The sequence below is a fragment of the Mustelus asterias genome, chromosome 2 (genome assembly GCF_964213995.1).
Source record: "Mustelus asterias chromosome 2, sMusAst1.hap1.1, whole genome shotgun sequence".
Classification (NCBI taxonomy): Eukaryota; Metazoa; Chordata; class Chondrichthyes; order Carcharhiniformes; family Triakidae; genus Mustelus; species Mustelus asterias.
This window is the reverse complement of record NC_135802.1, coordinates 119997604-120017808: the sequence shown is the minus strand read 5'-3', so window position 1 is coordinate 120017808 and position 20205 is coordinate 119997604. Positions and strand designations below refer to the sequence as shown.

The following is a 20205-nucleotide window of genomic DNA, read 5'->3' as shown; positions in this document are numbered from 1 at the left end:
TCTCCTTACGTCAAAGATCAATCCTGTTGCAGCAAGGTGACATTTCTATTTTAATATCAGTTTTCTTTGCGTCCCCTCAAAGTAAGCCAGAGTAATACAGTCTCAAAGGTTTACAGCATGGAAACAGGCCACCCTTTTTTTTGAAACTCCTAAGCTAGTCCCAATTGCCTGCATTTGGCTCAATACCTCTTACCCATGTAGCTGTCTAAAATAGAGAAAATCCAACTCTGGTGGGACGTAAACCCACAACCTTTGAATGGCTAACTTGCCATTATTCAGAAGTCCAACACGCTATCCATTTCACCACAGAGCCAATGCAAAATTCGAGATAGTTTTATATTATGGAACCTTTCCCTTTACAACCAGATACAAAACTACCTAAACAGAGAGAGCTGGATTTTCCTTCTTTGTATCACAAAATTGGGCAGCACAGTTGTGGAAACTGAAAGGAAGTGGCCTGGGAAGAAAGCATATTGCCATATCCCTGCCTCTTTCAGCAGCAGCAAGAATCTTTCCCCCCTTTTCTCAACAGCTTCTGTGTGGAAGGATGTTGGGAGATGGTGCCCATGATCTGACCAATTTCCCTATCTCTGTTTCTGCTAACTTCAAAGATTTACTGAAATAAACATTAAAATTAGGATAAAAATGGATGAATGGTGAACAGACCTAAGAAAGTGTTGTACTTGCGTTAAACTTTCTGTTAAACAGCTTGGTGTCTCGGCTGAAAAGAAAACAGTGGCATTACTTGTTGTAATCCAGGGTTTTATATAAAACCTCAAGAGTTACAAAATTTAATTTTAAAGATGCAGTGGAATTTTTATGAGCCATTACATAAAATAATAGCCAAGGGCTCCCCTAATGGATCCATTAGTAAATGCATGATGTGGTGTGGCACTGAGCCACATAGACTAAGATCCAAGCTTCCATGTCTATGCTGAGTTAGCTGATCTTTACCTATTTTAGGAGTAATTGGCTGAGAGAGAGAATCAGTACAAGTGCTGTGTTTCCCTCACCTGATAAAACACATACCTATATTAAATGAGTACCAGAAGGAAAATGGTTGTAATGTGAGATGTGGCTGATTGGCCCAGACATTCATTGGATGCAGAGCAAATGACTAATTGGATACCAATCAGCAGCTGTGAAAATCACCCTGGATTATTAAGTGACTCATTTTCAGAAATGCAGAAAATAAATCTGGGAGAATGGATGTGGTGGGAATGAAAAAAAAAAAATCATAGATACCAGTAATTATTATTGCTGATGTAACAAATTCCATTCTTCACTGAGTTAATAACAAGTGCTAAAAGACCCAAAGATAAAGCAGTAATTTGATGTCAGCAGCCGTCAGTGAGAACGAGACAGAGAAAATTGTCCCAATGACCCACAGATAAAAGCAAAGAGCCAATAAGTGACAGGACGAAAGGGGCCAAGGGAAAATGGTGTTCTTTTCAACTCTTCTGTAGTAACTTGATACCACTGAGTAGCTCACTGGTTCATTTCAGAAGGCAATCAAGAATTAATCACATTGCCACATTTATTAATTAACCTCACCAACTGCCATGGTGGCATTTAAACCCGTGTATCCAAAGCATTAGCCTGGCACACTGTTTTATCAATCCGAACACTGGTCTGATAACATTTGGTTCCACAGCATCCCTCTCTGCCAGCTTAGCTTCCATCTTGGTCTGTTCATACAGTGAAGTGTTAAGTCCTATTTCGCTCAGTAGGCTGGCCTCCTCCGCTCGGTATCGACAGACAAGGCAAGGACACTTGCAGCATCATCAGCTACCCTCTTCTCTTCACCGAGGCTGGCTTCCGTAAGGGGGGACTTCAGCCGCGAGCCACTCTTCAACCCACAATGGTGCAGTGTCACAAAAACAGAAAATGCTGGAAAATCTCAACAGGTCTGACAGCATCTGTGGGGAGAGAATAGAGCCAACGTTGAGTCTAGGTGACCCTTCATCAGAATTGCTCTGACGAAGGGTCATCCAGACTCAAAATGTTGGCTCTATTCTCTCCCTACAGATGCTGTGATTTTCCAGCATCCACAGTATTTTGCTTTTATCATGGTGTAGTGCAAGATTGTTGAACTACAGTAGCACAGTGGTTGGCACTGCTGCTTCACAGCTCCAGGGACCTGGGTTCGATTCCCGGCTCGGGTCACTGTCTGTGTGGAGTTTGCACATTCTCCTCGTGTCTGCGTGGGTTTCCTCTGGGTGCTCCGGTTTCCTCCCACAGTCCAAAGATGTGCGGGTTAGGTTGATTAGCCATGCTAAAAATTGCCCCTTAGTGTCCTGAGATGTGTAGGTTAGAGGGGTTAGTGGGTAAAATATGTAGGGATATGGGGGTAAGGCTTGGGTGGGATTGTGGTCGGTGCAGACTCGATGGGCCGAATGGCCTCTTTCTGTACTGTAGGGATTCTATGATTTCTACAAGCACAATTAGCCATGTGGGAATATGATGTACTAGCAATAACAAACATGTCTTGTCAGATGGGGTTACTGATTATGCAAGACATTAGCATTGGAAAGAGCGGAAGTACCTGAAGACATGAAGGGGTAAGGAAAGAATTGAATCAGAGTTAAGCAAGAAATGTGTCATCATACTACCATGCATCTCCAAATGGTGAGGGAGGGAGAGAGAGAGACAGAAAAGCAGCAAATCTACAGGGAGATGTGCAATAGCTTTCGAGTGATGATATTGGAGGATGTTAATTCCTTAAATATTGTAAAGATAAAGGAGGGGAAATACTCCTTGACCAATATGTTCTTGGTTCAACTCAGAAAGAGGTAGTACTGAATTGTGCTGAGGGACCATGTGGGCCAAGTGGATCAAATGTATGTGGGGAAAACTTGGGTCAGCGACCACTGTATCGTAAATTTTAGCTTATCATTGGAGAAGAGTAAGGAGCAATCTAAATTAGAACTGTTAAATTGCACAAGGCCAAAATCAATGGGATGAAAGAGATTCGAGCCAGAGTAAAATGGAACCAAAAATTGATAGTAGAAACATTAACAGAACAATGGGTCACCTTTGAAGAACAGATGTTTCAAGTAAAGCCAAAATTGCCCTTTAGTGGCAAGGAGATTTGCAAGGTAAATACATAAGAACATAAGAAATAGGAGCAGGAGTAGGCCATCTAGCCCCTCGAGCCTGCCCCGCCATTCAAATAGATCATGGCTGATCTGATAATGGTTTAGTTCCACTTACCCGCCCGCTCATAACCCCATAACCCTTAATTCCCTTATTGATCAGAAATCTATCTACCTGTGACTTAAACATATTTAACGAGGTAGCCTCCACTGCTTCAATGGGCAGAGAATTCCAGAGATTCACTACCCTCTCAGAAGAAGAAGTTCCTCCTCAACTCTGTCCTAAACTGACTCCCCCTTATTTTGAGGCCGTATCCTCTAGTTCTTGTTTCCTTTCTAAGTGGAAAGAATCTCTCTGCCTCTACCCTGTCGAGCTCCTTCATTATCTTATATGTCTCTATAAGATCTCCCCTCAGCCTTCTAAACTCCAATGAGTACAGGCCCAGTCTACTCAATCTCTCCTCATAAACTAACCCCCTCATCTCCGGAATCAACCTGGTGAACCTTCTCTGTACTCCCTCCAAGGCCAATACATCCTTCCGCAAATAAGGCGATCAAAATTGCACACAGTACTCCAAATGCGGCCTCACCAGTACCTTGTACAATTGCAACAAGACCTCCCTGCTTTTATACTCCATCCCCTTTGCGATAAAGGCCAACATTCCATTTGCCTTCTTGATCACCTGCTGCACCTACAAAATGGAGTTTTTGCGATTCATGCACAGTGGCGTCACATTAGCTGTTTTCCAATCAGCCGGCACTTCCCCAGAGTCCAGCGAATTTTGATAAATTACAACCAACGCATCTGCTATTACTTCTGCCATTTCTTTCAGTACCCTGGGATGCATTCCATCTGGGCCCGGGGACTTGTCTACCTTTAATCCCATTAACCTACCAAGCACTACCTCTTTAGTAATAGTAATCGTTTTAAGGACCTCACCCCCTACAGTCCCACGACCATCAATTTTCGGTAAGCTATTTGTGTCCTCTACCGTGAAGACCGACACAAAAAACTTGTTTAAGGCCTCGGCCATTTCCTCGTTTCCCATTATTAAATCCCCCTTCTCGTCTTCTAAGGATCCAACATTTACTTTAGCTACTCTTTTCCTTTTTATATATTTGTAAAAACTTTTACTATCAGTTTTTATATTTTGTGCTAGTTTAGTTTCATAATCTATCTTTCCTTTCTTTATCGCTTTCTTAGTACATGGGGTTACGGGATAGGGCATGGGTGGAATTGTGGTTGGTGCAGACTCAAGGGCCCAAATGGCCTCTTTCTGCACTGTAGTATGATTCTTCTACCAGCATGTAAATAGTTAAGTGGGCTGTAACAGGTGGGGTGGATCATATCAGGGACAATATGATATACACTTAGAGGCACAGGATAAGACTGGAAATTCAATGCATACTTTGATTCAGAGTTTACTATGGTACAGGATGCTGACAAAATATCAGTAAGAAGTGGAGACAGTGGAGGTAATGGATGAGGTGAAAATTGATAGGAAGGATGCACCTGAAAGGCTGGCCATGCTGAGGGTGGATAATTCACTTGGTTACTATAAAATCTCCAATCAATCTTCCCTGCTCCAAGGAAAACAACCCCAGCTTCTCCAGCATAACCCTGTAGCTAAAGTCTGTGAACTTTGGGACTATGCTGGCAAATTCTCTCAAGGACTCTTGCAACCTTCTTAAGAAGTGTGGTGACCAGAACTAGATGGAATACTCCAGTTGTTGAACCTGGGTTTACCTGGGTAATCAGGGTGGTAGTGGTAATGGAAGAGCCCACCATAATCTTCCATTACCTCTAGGTACAAGTGAGGTGTCAGAGGATTGGAAAGTGGTATATGTGGCAACTTTATTCACGGGTATAAATACAGTCCGAGCCACTACAGGCGAGACAGTTTCACAAAGGTTGGGTACAGTTCTCAACATAATCGGGGAAAAACATCAACACATACTTTGAGAGACAAGCTAATTAAGGAGAGCAAGCAAAGATTTGTAAAAGCCAGATCATGCTTGATATACTTAATTTAAAAAATAAATTAAATAACAGAAAGCTGACGAAGGGAATGCAAGGACTGTTGTTTGCATATATTTCAAGAAAATGTTTGAGAAAGTACCACGTAAAAATCTAGTTAAAAAAATTGAGGCTCGTGGAATACAAGAGTCGCGTATCAGCCTGGATTTTTAAAAATGCTTAAAGGACATAAAATGGTCATTTTCAACTTGGAGGCAGTGGACACTGTCATTCCCCAAGTGTCAGTGCTAGGATGACTGACTTGATTATTGGAATCCAACGCCGGCATCTCCACATCTTGATTATTGGAATACAGAGGAACATTTCAAAATTTGGCAATGACACTAAACTTGAAGGTGTGACAGTGAGGATGATACCAATTGACTGCCACAGGACACAAGCTAACAGAATGAGCAGATAAGTGACAGATGGAAGTTAATAGAGAAGTGTGAAGTGATGCATTTTGGAATGGATAGGGAAAAGCAATACCGACTAAATTGAACAGTTCTAAAGAGTGTACAGGGACAGAGAGACTTTGGGGTTCATGTGCACAGATCTTTGAAAGTGGCATGACGTATTGAGAGCCTAATTAACAAAGCATATGGGATTTCATAAATAGTACTAAGTGAAAAAGCAGGGATGCTCAACCTTTATAAAGCTCGAGTTAAGTCATAAATAGAATATTGCAACTAGTTCTGTCACCTCACTTTAAGGAGGCTGTGATGGTCCTTAATAGGAGATTTGCCAGAACAGTGATGGCCTGGTGGCACAGTGGTTAGCACAGTTGCCTCACAGCACCAGGGACATATCTGCGTTGGTTTCCTCCCTTGGTCCAAAGATGTGCAGATAAGGTGGATTGGCCATGCTAAATTGCCCGTTGGTGTCCAAAGATGTGTCAGTTACATGGAATACCTGCAATAAATGCATGGAGGTATGGGGATAGGGTGGAGTGTGGGCCTGGGTATGACGCTTTTTTGGTGAGTCGGTGCAGACTCGATGGGCAGAATGGCCTCTCTCAGCACTGTAGGGATTCTATGGGTGCGATCTTGAGCCCCCACTCTCTGTTCACAAGATTGCCAACGGGGGTTCAAGATCTGGATGTCCAAATTTTGCCACCTCTCGCCAGTGAGGTAATTTCAACACATTTTAATATATTTAAATGTAATTAAACACCTCCCTCACCAGACGTTCCCCCGTCACAAGATTTTCATACCTTGTCAATGTGACGCCACATTGGCACGGTTTGAAACAGGTTGACCCTGGCAATGGGACGGGGGGAGTGTGGGGGTGAATGCCGGGAACAAATGGGGAGGGATGCGGGATGATAGTGGGGTGGGAGAAAGGGCTGGCCACAGAAACGGGGGAGCTTAATCTTTGTTTCGGTGTTCGAGGCACCTTTAAAAACTGCGCCCTGATCTCATTCCTTGTTCTAAGAGTCTCCAACCCACCAGAGTGACAGCACAAAACATTCCCACTTTTTTCTGCAATTAAAGGGACAAGAGCTGGGGAGAAAACTGGTCAGTGGAGCTGGAGAGTTCCATGCCAGTTTTCTCACCAGAACTTACACTCTGCCAAATTCTCGTAAGATTCCGCCCTCTGATTCTATGATGATGTAGTTCTAGATTTGAGAGATTTTAGTTACAAGATTTTGTTAGAAAGCTGGGTTTGTTCTCCTTGGAGCAAAATTGATTGGAGATTTGATGAAGATATACAAGATTATGGCAGGTTTAGGTGGGGTAGACAGAGAAAAGCTGTTCCCATTAACTGATAGTGCAAGTACCAGGGGACACAGATTTATGGTTTTGGGCAAGAAATTCAAATGAGAAATAATGACCTGGAACACACAGCCTACAAGGGTGATGCAAGCAGAGACGATCAATGCTTTCAAAAGGAAATTAAATGGGCACTTGAAGGAAATAAACTTGCAGAGCGACAGGGATAGAGTAGGACTCACTAGATTGCTCTGCAAACAGCCTGCATAGATTCAATTGCCCAAATGATCTCCTTCTGTGACTTAAAGACTCTAGGACTCAATGACATTATCAATGGAAATCACTACTAAAACAGATTGTTATTCTGTAATCATTTTAAGATTCTCCCAATATTACAGTAACAGACACTTTTAAACTGTTTCCATTAATTGTAATACAGAGACAACTATAACATGATAAATAAAGTTATGCCTTTTATAATTCTTTATACTCACTGCAGTTCAAATTTATGATATTCAAAATCTATATTTTCTAAAAAATCAGTGCAATATACAACTTGCAAGCCCTTAAAAGTAATGCTTTTAAGTACATTTAATTAGAAGGATTACAATACCAAGCACTGAACTGTAATTATAAACTGCCTGTGTTTCTACTGTAGAATCACAGTTATGTTAAACAAATTCTTGTCAAAAAATCAGAAACACATTTACATCTGTTATTTTTGAAAAAAATGAAAGCTTCCTGTTCAACTCTCTCCTTCCTGTATGATATACATTACTGTACATTATTGTACAGTATTATTGTACAGTAGGCCTTTGAGTTCATCATTCCTCTGCCTGTGTCTTTGGTAGAGCTATCTAGTTAATCCCACTCTCCTGTTCTTTCCATATTACCATGTATTCATTGCCTTTATTTATCCAATTCTTGTTTGGATCTTATTATTGAATCTGCTTCCACCCCACTTTCAGTACACAACAATGCGGTGTGTCAAAAAACAAAATCTGCATCTTGTTTTTGGTTCTTTTACCAATCTTCTTAAAACTCGATTCTCAACCGTTCTAGCACTTCATTTACTCTGTCAAAACCATTCGTAATTTTGAATGCTATCAAATCTCCTGTTAACCTTCTTTGCTCTAAGGAGAACATGAGCAGCTTCTTCAGTATCTCCACATAAGCTGAAATACCTAATATCAAAATAGTATTCAGCCAATTCAATTAATGCAATATCATGGAATAGCCAATGACATTGGATACTGAAAAGGCCATGACAACGTTCCAGCATTAGATCTGAAGACTTGCGCTCCAGAACTAGCCATGCCCCAACCTAAGTTATTCAAGTACAGCTACAACACTGGCATCTACCCGAATTGCACAGGTGTCCCCTATACACAAAGGGCAGGACGAATCCAATCTAGCTATCAACTTACCCTCAATCATAGCAAAGTGATGGAAGGTGTCATCGACAATGCTATCAGGTAGCACTTACTCGGGTATGACCTGCCCATTGATGCTCAGTTTGGGTTCTGCCAGGGCTACTCAGCTTCTGACACCATTACAGCTCTAGTCCAAACATAGACGAAAGAGCCGAACTCAAAGATGAAGTGAGATTGACTGCCCTTAATATCAAGGCAGTATTTGACCAAGGGAGGCATCAAGGAGCCCTAGCAAAATTGAATCAATGGGAATCACTGGTTGAAGTCTCACCTAACACAAAAGAAGGTGGTTATGGTAGTTGGAGGGGAATCATCTCAGACACAAGGCATCACTACAGACATTCCTTGGGTTAGTCTCCTTAGAATCATAGAATCATAGAAACCCTACAGTGCAGAAGGAGGCCATTCGGCCCATCGAGTCTGCACCGACCACAATCCCACCCAGGCCCTACCCCCCACATATTTACCCGCTAATCCCTCTAACCTACGCATCTCAGGGGCAATTTTAACCTGGCCAATCAACCTAACCCGCACATCTTTGGACTGTGGGAGGAAACCGGAGCACCCGGAGGAAACCCACGCAAACACGAGGAGAATGTGCAAACTCCACACAGACAGTGACCCGAGCCGGGAATCGAACCCGGGACCCTGGAGGTGTGAAGCAGCAGTGCTAACCACTGTGCTGCCTTGGCCAACCAACTTCAGCTTTGTCAACAACCTTCCCTCCATCACAAGGTCAGAAGTGGAGATGTTCACTGATGATGCATTATGTTCAGCACCATTGGTGACTCCTCACACACTGAAGCAATCCATGTCCAAATGCAGCAAGAATTGGACAACATTCAGATTTACGCTGACCAATGACAAGGCAATGACCATCTCCAACAAGAGAGAATCCAATCATTACCCCTTAGCATTACCATCGCCGAATTCCCTCACTATCAACATTTACCATTCACCAGAAACCAAACTGGACTGTCCACATAAATAGCATGGCTAAAAGAGCAGGTCAGAAGTTGAGAATTTTGCGGAGTGTAACTCAGCTCCTGACACCCCTAAGCCTGTCCACCATCTACAAGGCACAATTCAGAAATGTGATGGAATACTCTCCACTTGCTTGAATGAGTACAGCTCCAACACTCAAGAAACCATCCAAAACCAAACAGCCCACTTGATTGGCACCCCATCCAGCACCTTCACTCCCCCTCCACCAATGTACATTGGCAACAGTGTGTACCATCTACAAGATGCACTGCAGGAAATCACCATTGCTCCTTTAACAGCACCTTCCAAACCCATGACTTCTACCATCAAGAAGGACAAAGGAAAATGATGCCTGGGAACACCATCACTTGCAAGTTCCCTTCCAAGCCACACACTATCCTGACTTGGAACCACATTGCCATTCCTTCACTGATGTGGAGTTGCTGGCGTTGGACTGGGGTAGGCACGGTAAGTAGTCTCACAATACCAGGTTAAAGTCCAACATGTTTATTTGGTAGCATGAGCTTTCGGAGCATTACCCATTCATCAGATGAGTCATTCACCTGATGAAGGGGCAATGCTCCAAAAGCTTGTGCTGCCAAATAAACCTGTTGGATTTTAACCTGGTGTTGTGAGATTATTTACTGTGCCATTGCTTCACTGTCATGGAGTCAAAATTTGGAACTCCCTTCCTAACAGCACTGTGGGTGTATTTACAATACATGCACTGCAGCGGTTCAAGAAGGTGGCTGACCACCTACTGCTGAAGGGCAATTATGGATGGTCAATAAATGCTGGCCTAATCAGTGGCACCTACATTGTGATTTTTTAAAAAACCCTGGAGAGTATCACTGTATACTTCCCTTTAGTCTGAAAAAAATCTTTCATCCCAAGTTGCTGCTTTCTATGCCACGGTCAATTTTATATCCATCCCTTTAATTTTGTTAAGTTTATTATGTGGTACTCTGTTAAATATCTTTTGAAAATCCATGGGCTGAATTTTATTTGAGTCCTGACCCCACATTGCATTGGAAAGAGTCAAGGAATTCCTGTTAATTGGCAGGAAGTCTTGAAATTGTCTAATTAGGAGTGACAAACACCTTGAAGAGATGTGGATGGGCCAGATTTAAAGCACTGACAGTGGCCATTGCGGTAGGTGTCATTCCAACCAGCAACGACAAAAAGAGGAGAGAAGCAGGAATGCCACAGGTCAGCCACTTTTACCAGGGCATGAGTAGACCATCCAACCAGATCAAGTAGCCCTCAATGGAGGTGGCAAATTAAGTCAGCAGTCACAACCTAGTGAGGAGAAATACAGGTTCAGTGTCATGAGTGGTTCAATCATCTTTTACTGGAACACCTGGAACACCAGAAGAACGGCTTTGAGGTTTTTAATCTGAAGCAATCATCTCAACAGCCTGAGGGTGCAAAATGTTCCTCATATGGGGAATTTTGTGCCCAGAAGCATTACTAAGCTGTTAGCAAAGCCAAGCACTATTAAGGCGCAACCAACACTAAAATGCCCCACCTCATTTTAATGAGATCCTGGAATTGTTGAGAGGGACCAACAATGTAATCTCTCTCCTCTTTTGTTCTTGCAGAGGAGGGCATATAATGCCCAGGACAAGTGGTGGACAACCTCAGGTCATTATCCTGACAAGTATGGGCAAAGCAGTCCTTGAGTTGGCAATGGTCACAACAAATGAGAAAGTTAGCGATGCAGAGATTGGCCTCTTTCTGCACAGTAGGGATTTAACAATTCTAAGTGGGTTCTGGGGGATTTTCAGGGATATTTCAGAACACACATATTCCAACGAATAAGACAAAGTACAGGGGACTGACATGCTGTCCGTAGTTAACTAGAAAGGTTAAAGAAATTATCAAGCCTAAAGAAAAAGCATACAATTGTGCAAAAATGTGTGGCTGGAAAGCTAACTAGAAACATAGAAACTCTTGATATCCGTTATCATCAATATTTTAGAAAGAAACTAGTGATAATGGCAGATGAATTAAACAGGTATTTTGCATATCTTCACTATAGAGACACAAGTAACATCCCGGAAGCAGCTGTAAATCATGAAATGAAAGAGGGACTGAGGAAAATTACAATCACCAGAGTAGTACTGAGTAAATAGTTGGAGCTGTGGTTTGACAAGTGCCAGGTCCTGATTGTCTTCACCCTAGAATCTTAAAAGAAGTGACTAATGATTAACTCCAATATTCAAAAAGGGAAGGAGGCAGGAAACAGAAAACTACATCTGTCACAGGAAAATGTTCGAATCTATAATTAAAGAAGCCATAGCAGGGCGGTTGCATCAGGTCAAGGAAATCAGACAGAGTCAACATAGTTTTGTGAAACAGAAATCATGTTTAGTCAACTTTTTGGAGGACGGCATAATGGGTAGCACTGCTGCCTCACAGCTCCAGGGTTCAATTCCGGTTTTGGGTGACTGTGTGGAGTTTGCATGTTCTCCCATTGTCACTGTGGATGGCATCCGGGTGCTCCGGTTTCCTCCCACTGTCCAAAGATGTGCAGTTTAGGTGGATTGGCCGTGCTAAATTGCCCCTTACTGTCCCAAGATGTGTAGGTTCAATGGATTAGCCATGGGAAATGTGTGGGGTTACAGAAGAGGGCCTGGGTGAGATAATCTGTCAGAGAGTCAGTGCAGACTGGGTGGGCCGAATGGCCTCTTCTGCACTGAAGATATTCTATGATTCTTTGAGGAAGTAAGCAGTGTTGTGGACAAAGGGAAACCAGTGGATATACTGTACTTAGATTTCCAGAAGACATTTGATAATTGCCACAACAAAGGATAGTGCAGAAAATAAAAGCTCAGAGTAAAGAGGGTAACATACTGGCACGGATAAAAGATTGGCTGGCTGACAAGAAGCAGAGAATAGGAATAAATGAGTCTCAGGTTGGCAAGAATTAACAAGTGGTGTGCTACAGAGATCTGAGCTGGGACCTAAACTGTTTATTATATATATGAATGACTCAGCTGAAGGGATGGATGGGATGGGTGCCAAATTTGCTGATGGCACAGAGATAGGTCAGAAAGTAAATTATGGAGAGGACATAACAAGGCTACAAAAAGATATAGATAGGTTACGTTAGTGGATAAAGATCTGGCAAAGGGAGTATTAATGTGGGGAAAATGTGAAATTGTCAATTTTGGCAGGATGAATAAAAAAAAAGCATATTATCTAAATGAGGAGAGATTGCAGAACTCTGAGATGCGGAGGGATCTGGGTGTCTTAGTGCAGGAATCACAAAAGGCTAGTATGAGGTACAGGTAGTAATTAGGAAAGTTAAAAGAATGTTATCCTTTATAAGTAGGGAGGTTATGTTGCAATTGTACATCTACTTTCTCAGGAGGCTAAGGAAATTCGGCATGTCCGCTTCATCTCTTACCAACCTTTACAGATGCACCATAGAAAGCATCCTTTCTGGTTGTATCACAGATTGGTATGGCTCCTGCTCTTCAAAGACCGCAAGAAATTCCAGACGGTCATGAACAAACCCCAATCCATCACGCAAACCAACCTCCCATCCATTGACTCTGTCTACGTTTCCCGCTGTGGAGATGCCGGCGTTGGACTGGGGTAAGCAGAGTAAGAAGTCTCACAACACCAGATTAAAGTCCAACAGGTTTATTTGGTAGCAAAAGCCACTAGCTTTCGGAGTGCTGCTCCTTCGTCAGGTAAGTGGGAGTTCTGTTCACAAACAGGGCATATAAAGACACAAACTCAATTTCCAAAATAATGGTTGGAATGCAAGTCTTTACAGGTAATCAAGTCTCAAAGGTACAGACAATGTGAGTGGAGAGAGGGTTAAGCACAGGTTAAAGAGATGTGTATTGTCTCCAGCCAGGACAGTTAGTGAGATTTTGCAAGCCCAGGCAAGTCACGGGGGTTACAGATAGTGTAACATAAACCCAAGATCCTGGTTGAGGCCCGCTGCCTTGGAAAAGCAGTCACCATAATCAAGGACCCCACGCACCGCGGACATACTCTCTTCCACCTTCTTCTGTCAGGAAAAAGATACAATAGTCTGAGGTCACGTACCAACTGATTCAAGAACAGTTTCTTCCCTGCTACCATCAGGGAATCTGATGAATGGACCTATCTCATTAAGTTGATCTTTCTCTACACCCTAGCTATAACTGTAATACTACATTCTGCACCCTCTCCTTTCCTACTCTATGTACAGTGTGCTTTGTCTGTATGGCGTGCAAGAAACAATACTTTTCACTATATACTAATACACGTGACAATGATAAAGCAAATCAAAAACCACATCTGGAGTGCTGTATACAGTATTGGTCACCTTATTTAAGGAAGAGTTTTTTTCTCCTCCTAGGCAGTCCCTTGGAATCAAGGATGACATGCTTTCACACAAAAAATGGGAGTTCTCCGGTGACTGATGAGTTGAATGCGTGACCTACCCAGTCTCTGTCACAGGTAGATCAGATGGTGGGTTGGAGGAGTGGATGGGTTAGGCTCTCCATTCACTGTTGACACCTAACTCCAGCTTGTTCTCGGTGATGAAACTCATGGGGCAGAATTTTCCCTCCAAAATTCTAAGTGTCAAAACAGCATGCAAATGGGAATCCTCCACTCCGGTCTTTTGGGTGAGCTCGGCACTGCAATCTTCTGACACACTCTCTTTGACAGCCAGGAGCTTTGCGCTGGTGGTGGTGGGGGGGACGCTCAGGTGCCATTGTGCAGGATGTCCCAATCTCCTAGTCAACCAGGAGACCTTCACCCATCCCCACATCATCAGCAACATTCTCTAGCTCTGGAACAAAGGGGCATATGTTGCAACAAAAATACATCCCCATAAATGTAACATCAACTGCGCTACACTTTTTACCCTTTAATTTAAAAAATGTAAACATTATTAACTCAATGTCCTCTATCAATGTAAAGCATGCATTGGGCAATGCATGCCCATCTTTTAGCCCTAGAACCATGTGCAACTCTCAAGTTCTATCAGCTGGTCTTTAATGGGCAGTTCAACCATATCTGCACTGAAAGAAGAAAGCAGTCTAACATGAACTGTTTGAATTTCACTGACTTGGAAGTTTGGAATTGCCAGCTTTCTGGCCTAATTGGTAGTCAAGTTCTGAAGCAAAGCACCAAGATCTGCAGGTAACAGTTATGTGAATTTTATAAAAAATTACAGGATGTTTGATTTCAAACTTCACGGTTGTCTGACCTCAACAGTTTTTGGTATGCACCTACTTAGTCCATGAACACAGAAATTTGGGCATTGCTGATGTATGGTACCACTCTTTCCTGGGAATACCTATTTTCCTGGGTATCAAGGATTGGAAAAATTATGAGCCTATTTAGAAATAACAGCTCAAACATCAGGCCATTCAGCCCAACTGATCTTTATGCTCCACATGAGCCTCCTCCCACCCTAACAGCCTTACCCTATTTTCCATTCATCATCATGGAATTATCTAACTTCCAGATTTGCCTGTTAAGAGTCATAGAGGCTTACAGCATGGAAACAGGCCTTTCGGCCCAACTTGCCCCTTTTTTAACCTCTAAGCTAGTCCCAATTGCCTTTGTTTCGCCCATATTCCTCTATACCCATCTTACCCATGTAACGGTCTAAACGCTTTTTAAAAAACAAAATTGTACCCGCCTCTACTACTACCACCTCTGGCAGCTTGTTCCAGACACTCACCACCCTGTGTGTGAAAGAATTACCCCTCTGGACCCTTTTGTATCTCGCCCCTCTCACCTTAAACCTAGGCCCTCTAGTTTTAGACTCCCCTACCTTTGGGAAAAGATAATGACTATCTAGCTGATCTATGCCCCTCATTATTTTATAGACATCTATAAGATCACCCCTAAGCCTCCTACGCTCCAGAGAAAAAAGTCCCAGTCTACCCAGTCTCTCCTTATAACTCAAACCATCAAGTCCCGGTAGCATCCTAGTAAATATTTTCTGCATTCTTTCTAGTTGAATAATATCATTTTTATAATAGGGTGAAATCATAGAAATCATAGAAACCCTACAGTGCAGAAGGAGGCCATTCGGCCCATCGAGTCTGCACCGACCACAATCCCACCCAGGCCCTACCCCCACATATTTACCCGCTAATCCCTCTAACTACGCATCTCAGGGACAATTTGTAACCTGGCCAATCAACCTAAGCCGCACATCTTTGGACTGTGGGAGGAAACCAGAGCACCCGGAGGAAACCCACGCAGACACGAGGAGAATGTGCAAACTCCACACAGACAGTGACCCGAGCCGGGAATCGAACCCAGGACCCTGGAGCTGTGAAGCAGCAGTGCTAACCACTGTGCTACCATGCCGCCCAGAACTGCACACATGTCCATGGTGACCAGAACTGTACACAGTATTCCAAGTGTGGCCTTACCAATGTCTTGTCCAACTTCAACAAGATGTCCCAACTCCTGTATTCAATGTTCTGACCAATGAAATCAAACATGCCAAATGCCTTCTTCATCACGCTGTCCACCTGTGACTCCACTTTCATGGAGCTATGAACCTGTACCCCTAGATCTCTTTGTTCTGTAACTCTCCCCAAATGCCCTCCCATTAACTGAGTCAATCCTGCCCTGGTTCGATCAACCAAAATGCATCACCTCGCATTTATCTAAATTAAACTCCATCTGCCACTGGCCCAATTGATCAAGATCAAGATCCCACTGCAATCCTCGATAACCTTTTTCACTGTCCACTATGCCACCAATCGTGGTGTCATCTGCAAAATTACTAACCATACCTACTAAATTCTTATCCAAATCATTAATCTAAATGACAAATAACAGTGGACCCAGCACCGATCCCTGAGGCACACCACTGGTCACAGGCCTCCAGTTTGAAAAACAACCCTCTACAACCATCCTTTGTTTTCTGTCATCCAGCCATTTGGCTACCTCACCCTGTCTCTCTTGAGATTTAACCTTATACAACAATCTACCATATCAAAGGCCTTGCTAAAGTCCATGTAGACAACACCAACTGCACTGCCCTCATTTACCTTCTTGGTTACCCCTTCAAAAAACTCAATCAAATTTGTGAGACATGATTTTCTACTCACAAAGCCATGCTGACTGTCCCTAATCAGTCCTTGCATCTCTAAATGCCTGTAAATCCTGTCTCTCAAAATGCTTTCCCACAATTTACCCACTACAGATGTGAGGCTCACTGACCTGTAGTTCCCAAGCTTTTCCCTGTAACCCTTCTTAAACAAAGGCACATTTGCCACCCTCCAATCTTCAGGCATCTCACCTGTGACTATCGATGAATCAAATATCTCTGCTCGGGACCCGCAATTTCCTCTCTAGCCTCCCACAGTGTCCTGGGATACACCATCAGGATCCGGGGATTTATCTACCTTGATGCGCTTTAAGATTTCCCGCACATCCTTCTGTTGTATGTACACTCCTCAAGACACCACTATTTATTTCCCCAAGTTCCCTAACATCCTGACCTTATGTTGCTACTAGGTCTTGCTATGAAGTGGGAGGGGATATTTCCAGCCTCTTATCTCATTTTGCTGGAGGAACACTTGCTGAAGATATTACTGCCGTGGCCACACAATAAAGCACAGCATTGTGACTTGTTCCCAGAACAATCAGAGGTCTGCAGAAGTCATCGATTCCCTGTGTTAGCTGATCTCCAGCAACAACCAGAAGGCCCTGATCTCAGAGACCTAATATTTTAAACTTCCTGCCCTATTCACCAGTATTTGCTATTGCCAGATGCTGGATTTATGCCAGGAGTACCTTGAGCCATATCATTGGCCAGGACAGGAAATTGCTCCTGCCTACACCCAGGAGTGGTGCTATGTACTTCAGCTTTTTTCCAACCCTGGGACAAAGGGGTCAGGAAAATAATTTTCAAATTCAGGAAGAGATACCCATGGCAGTTTCCCCTAATAATGTGCTTCAAACTTCCATTGCAAAACATTTGTGTGTTCTTGTAACCCAAGGTCAAACCCCCCCCCGCCCCGGTCAAATAAATGCATTAAGTCAGTTTGCATCATGAATACTAGTTACCAACTTGCTCACTGCAATTTTGAGTTATTTAAATGTTTTAAAATATTGTCTTGATTCATACCCTCATGTCCCATTAAATGGAAGTATTTTACACTGAAATATTTTAAACTTCTATATATGCGCAGGAAAGCAAGTCTCATCTTACAAATTGTCTTTCAACATGCCTGAGAGAGGGGCAGCAGGACACGAGATAAATCAGGTAGTGAACAAAGATTCCTTCTGTTTAGCTCCCCGAAGAACAAATCAATAAGTTAAAAAAAGTGTTTCAAGTCTTGTCACTCCCACCCAATGGCACTCATTTGTTATGCAACTAGATTGTCAGGAAGGTATCCGGAAATATTTGCTGGGATATCTGGAAATATTTACAGGATAGTTTGTGTGGGGAATCTGGAAATAATGATTCAATGATTTGGCAACAAGTTAATATTTTGTATCATACAATTATCAGAATGGTACAAGGTAAATTAATTGCATCAGTCTTTTGTCATCTAGCAATTCCAATATTATCAGAGACCTTCTGATCATTTAGGTTTTTGTCTGACATTTCGTTCATTTACTGCAAAAATGCAGTTTCCATAATTAAACTCTATGATCTGAATCTGACATTATTACGTATTAAGAAGTCTCACAACACTAGATTAAAGTTCAACAGGTTTATTTGGTAGCAAAAGCCACTAGCTTTCGGAGCGCTGCTCCTTCGTCAGATAAGTGGGAGTTCTGTTCACAAACAGGGCATATAAAGACACAAACTCAATTTACAAAATAATGGTTGGAATGCGAGTCTTTACAGCAGTGGTTCCCAAACTTTTTTCACTGGGCCGCACTTTTGGAATAAAAATTTGCTCGCGCCACACCGAATTTTTTATAAGAAATACATTCAAAAACAAAAAAAGAACAACTTCTAGCAGTGCTTGATTCATAACCTAGAACACAACTACTTTATAATATGATCATGGGAGATCCAGAAAGTATAAAACAATCACTTTGGAAAAATATCTAATCCATGTTTAAATGTTTCTTTGATTGTCCTTGAATCCTCCCGCCACACTTGCCATCCTCTCTTGCCCCACCAGTGTGGCACGCCACACCCTTTGGGAACCACTGCTTTACAGGTAATCAAGTCTTAAAGGTACAGACAATGTGTCTGTACCTTTAAGACTTGATTACTTGTAAAGACTCGCATTCCAACCATTATTTTGTAAATTAAGTTTGTTCTTTATATGCCCTGTTTGTGAACAGAGCTCCCACTTACCTGACGAAGGAGCAGCGCTCCGAAAGCTAGTGGCTTTTGCTACCAAATAAACCTGTTGGACTTTAACCTGGTGTTGTGAGACTTCTTACTGTGTTTACCCCAGTCCAACGCCGGCATCTCCACATCATTATTACGTATGCCAGAATGGGAGAGCCTACCTCAAGTCTAACACATACCTTCCTTTTATAACATACATCAGAAATAATATGGAATGCCTAATAGACTCTCTTGCCCACTCCAACAGATAGTAAATATCATGTTATCATATTGTTCCATTCTGGCTAAAACTGACAATTAAATTTAGTTACAAGTAAAAACAACTGCACCAAAACAAAAAGAAAATACCCAAGGTATTGGTGGTGTAAACACAATCTGATGATAGGCAAGGCCTTTTCAGAGAAACAAATCCTTCATAGATTCCCAAACACTTGTGGATTGATATGCCCTTTGAGATGACCCAAGAGATGTATGCGGCATTTTAATACAAGTTCCTTCTCTCTCTATTTCTGCACAACACAACATAAGAATATAAGAAATAGGAGCAGGAGTAGGCCATCTGGCCCTTCGAGCCTGCCCCGCCATTCAACAAGATCATGGCTGATCTGAAGCGAATCAGTTCCACTTACCCGCCTGCTCCCCATATCCCCTAATTCCCTTATCGATCAGAAATCTATCTACCCGTGATTTAAACATATTCAACGAGGAAGCCTCCACCACTTCAATGGGCAGAGAATTCCAGAGATTCACTACTCTCTGAGAGAAGTTGTTCCCCCTCAATTCTGTTCGGAACCGGCCCCCCCTTATTTTGAGGCTGTGCCCTCTAGTTCTGGTTTCCCTTCTAAGTGGAAAGAATCTCTCCACCTCTACCCTATCCAGCCCCTTCATTATCTTATATGTCTCTATAAGATCACCCCCTCATCCTTCTAAACTCCAACGAGTACAGACCCAATCTGTTTAATCTCTCCTCATAAGCTACACCCCTCATCTCCGGTATCAACCTGGTGAACCTTCTCTGCACTCCCTCCAAGGCCAATATATCCTTTAGCAAATAAGGGGACCAAAACTGCACGCAGTACTCCAGTTGCGGCCTCACCAGTGCCTTGTACAGTTGCAGCAAGACCTCCCTGCTTTTATATTCTATCCTCCTCGCGATAAAGGCCAACATTCCATTCGCCTTCTTGATCACCTGCTGCACCTGCAGACTGACTTTTTGTGATTCGTGCACAAGGACCCCCAGGTCCCTCTGCACAGTCGCACGATGTAATTTTTCTCCATTTAAATAATATTCCAATTTACTATTATTTCTTCCAAAGTGGATAACCTCACATTTGCTAACGTTATATTCCATCTGCCAGATCCTCGCCCACTCGCTCAGCCTATCCAAATCTCTCTGCAGACTTTCCGCGTCCTCCACGCAATTCGCTTTCCCACTCACCTTCGTGTCATCAGCAAACTTGAATACCCTACATTCAGTCCCCTCCTCCAGATCATCTATGTAAATGGTAAACAATTGAGGCCCCAGCACCGATCCCTGCGGCACGCCACTGGTCACCAACTGCCAACCAGAAAAGCACCCATTTATCCCAACTCTCTGCTTCCTGTTAGATAGCCAATCCCCAATCCTTACGCCAACACCTTACCCCTAACTCCGTGTACCCCAATC

General features: G+C 42.8%; 1 protein-coding gene across 4 annotated transcripts in view; it reads right to left on the bottom strand.

The window, feature by feature from the left end:
• Nucleotides 1-20205, bottom strand: part of fbxl7 (F-box and leucine-rich repeat protein 7) — a 293470-nt gene that overhangs the window by 270351 nt on the left and 2914 nt on the right. Inside the window, exon 2 of one of the 4 annotated variants that reach the window (XM_078240677.1) lies at nucleotides 12658-12955. The exons of the other annotated variants lie outside the window; for them this stretch is intronic. The gene's annotated coding sequence lies outside the window, so the exon portion shown is untranslated. The remainder of the gene's footprint in view (nucleotides 1-12657; nucleotides 12956-20205) is intronic. 4 annotated transcript variants of the gene reach the window in all.